The following is a 3,485-nucleotide window of genomic DNA, read 5'->3' on the forward strand; positions in this document are numbered from 1 at the left end:
AAAATTGTCGATGTACAATGCCGGTGTAACCAGAAGCCCAACAGAGGTCACAAGCACATTGATGGCAATGAGGAACAGTGTGACACTTAGCACAGAACCCTGTGGGATACCATTCTACTGAATATGGGGGGCACTAAGTGAAATGCCAACCAAAAGCCAGAAGAGCTGGTGAAATAAAAACTTATGGATAAAAATTGGAAGGGGACTACGGTAGCCCCAGTTATGGAGGGTAACTAAAATGTGATGGCGCCAAGCCATGTCATATGCCTTATATAGTTCAAAGAAGATGGCAGTAAGGAGCCAGCGGTGAGTAAAAGTCTGTGAAATGGCTGATTCCAATCTGGATAAATGACCATTTGGAGGTCGCTCTGGCCAAAAGCCACACTGATACAAGGACAAAAGGTCCTGAGATTCAAGTACCCAACATAATCTGAAGCTGATCATCCTTTTGATCAGTTTACAAAGTACATTGGACAGCTACCACCCAATTAGTCTGACTAGAGACACTAGGTTTTTCCTGGGCTTAAGGACAGGGCTAACTATACTGTCTTGCCATTGTGACAGAAAAGCACAAGTGAGCCAAATGTGGTTTAACAGCAGTGTCAGCAGAAAACAGTGGCAGGGACGCCTTGCACGACTGCATCAAAGGTATTTGAGAGGGGGGTTCACAGCAAACATAAATAAAGGCTAATTGGCCCAGTGGAATACACAACATGGGGGCCTGTCTGCCTGGTATCAGCAGAGGAACCATAGAATCACCAGAAAGTGGTCACTATCACAAAGGTCATCATGGGATGACCAATGTAGGGAAGCCACCAGGGCAAGGGAGGAGATCGTGAGATTGATAGCAGAGAAGGTGCCATGGGTGGCATTGAAGTTAGTAGAGGAACCATCATTGAGGAGACACAAATCGAGGTCCGTGATAAGTTGGTCAATTAGGATAGCCCTACCCATTGAAGTAACACTCCCCCACAGTGGATGGTGGGCACTGAAGTCCCCAAGGAGGAGAAATGGTGGTTGGAGTTGCTGGATTAAGGTAGACATAAGGAATTGGCCTACCTGGATGGAGGTAGACATTGAAAATGGTGATTGGATCCCCTATGTACCAACTTGGAAGCGATAGTGGTTTGAGTGCAAACAAATCTGGCAGTCACTAATGAGATCGGAGAGAACCAATGTGCAGAACCCACCACATGCTACCCCAGAGCCAGCATGGTTCCAACAGAACACCAGGTAACCACGAAATGTTGATCACACTCCCTCACAGAAATGTGTTTCTTGAAGAACAAGACAGAATGCAGAATAGGAGGAGACAAGATGTTGCATTTCTGGTAGGTGATGTACTATTCCCACATGATCATCCAGTGGAATTGCAAGGGATACTATCAAGGTAGACATGCAGAAGCTGGGGAGGAGGTCAGTCACTAGTCATCACCTGCAAGGATGGGGTGATAACCATGAATAAGATGTCAGACTCATGTTGCGAGAGGCAAGATGGCACCTCCAGGGGCACTGTTGGTGCCTTGTCTTGGGATTTATGTTTCTTCTTCTTCTTTTTCTGAGGTGGAGAAGGGCAGGACACAGGGGGTGTAATGGTTTCTGCAAGATCTGGAACTGAAAGAGAATGGGTGACCTTGGGGTGCACAAATGGTGCACTTCGTGGCTGAGTGGTGGTCAGAGTCTTCTGGCCTGAGAGACGCTGGGGAGAGGAATCCCAGAAGGGAGCCCAATCATCAGCTGATGCTGAAGAATGGAGCACTGGGCACTTCTTTGACTGGGCAGGGGGAGCCACTCCCTGATGGGAGGCTGTGGGAACTGCAAGGGGTGGGGGGTTTGGGGAAACCGGGAAGGAGAAGGGGTAAGGACAAGGGAGGAGGAGGAAAGGAAGTAACAGAGGCAAAAGTTGAAGATAGTGGCAATGGGTGGAGTCTCTCATACTTTCGGCGGGCCTCAGCATATGACAGGTGATTCAGGGACAAGTATTCTTGGATCTTCTTTTCTCTTTTGTAAACTGGCAATCCGGCAAGCTAGGGGAGTGGTGGTCAGCTCAACTGACACACACAGGTGTTGGAATACAAGAGATTCCTTCATGGACTGGATGGCCATAGTCACCACACAAAGGGTCCCCTGTATGGCAGGAAGAAGACATATGCCCAAAATGCAAGCACTGAAAGCACCGCATACATGGAGGGACATATGGCTTCATGTCACATCTTCTCTGGGAGGGTATCCCTCTCAGAAGGCAGAATAAGGGAGCCAACACTGGTGCAGTTGTCTTTGCAAGCCTCCTCCACAAGTCGAATAAAATGAACACCACACCACTCCAGATTAGCTGGGAGTTCCTCATCAGTTTACAGGATGACGTCCCTGTCAAAAATTAATCCCTGGACCATATTTAGAGATTGGTGAGGAGTAATTGACACTGTCACAAGAAAGCCTGCAGTGTGGCAAAGACAGCCTTCATCAAAGGCTGCAGCACATCTACCTATTCCATCTTCTGACCATGAAAAAATGACAAGGACTATGTTTCTCTAATTAGTACAATAAAAGAGGAACTTAAGTGGTTTATGGAGATACTAAATCTATCCCAAGCTTTCGAATTGCTTTGAGATCTTTTTCTACTTCTGTAGATGACATTCCTCACAATTTGCAAATGAAATTAATAGATCTACTTTCCACAGCATTAGCCTCCTTGTCTTCATCATGAGTCTGTGAAAGTAATGGCAATGTTTGGCTCAACATAACTCTGTGACAGATTTTTTACTGTTATAAAAATTAATGTATTGTGGCTAAGAGCAAAGTAGTTGATGAAAATTTATATAACTGTTGTGGAGTTAGTCTGTATGTAGAAATTTTGTTTCCGACATTAATTTCATTGCAAAGTCGACTTGCAGTACTTAAATAAGCTGGATCTCAAGTGATATGCAGCTAGGAAATAAAAGACACCATGGAGAAGGCAGGGAAGAATATGGGGGGGGGGGGGGGGGGGGAGGGGAGGGGAGGAAGAAAGCAGCTGCCTGGCACCCCTGTATGCACGCCACACTCAGGTGCCTGCTCAAGTGCAAGTGTACCTCACACAAGCAGGTTTCTTGCCCACTCCTGCACTACAGTTTACATAATTTCTCACTCCTTGTGACTAACGGTACTTTTCCTCCCCAGCGCAAGCATTCTTTTATTCATATAGGGGAAGATGAGGTAATCCCAAAGGGTAGGTCACAGTGAACATTTAAATTTCTAAGAAACCAACCACATTGCATAGGTTAAACTTTATATTTTAAATGCTTGCCCCCTGGAGTAAAAACATACAACTTAGTTGCAGTGTAGCCACTGATTGAGTTTTGCTGGCAGCGAAAAATTTTCATTGCTCATGTCAGATGACATTGGAGATCACCACGTATAGTATTTAAATCTGCATGCTTATTTTTTGTTTAAATATAGCAAATATCCAAAAACTCAAAAATTTGTATTAGCTTTCAGAACATTTT

Source organism: Schistocerca americana, unplaced genomic scaffold (assembly GCF_021461395.2).
Source record: "Schistocerca americana isolate TAMUIC-IGC-003095 unplaced genomic scaffold, iqSchAmer2.1 HiC_scaffold_31, whole genome shotgun sequence".
NCBI classification, from domain to species: domain Eukaryota; kingdom Metazoa; phylum Arthropoda; class Insecta; order Orthoptera; family Acrididae; genus Schistocerca; species Schistocerca americana.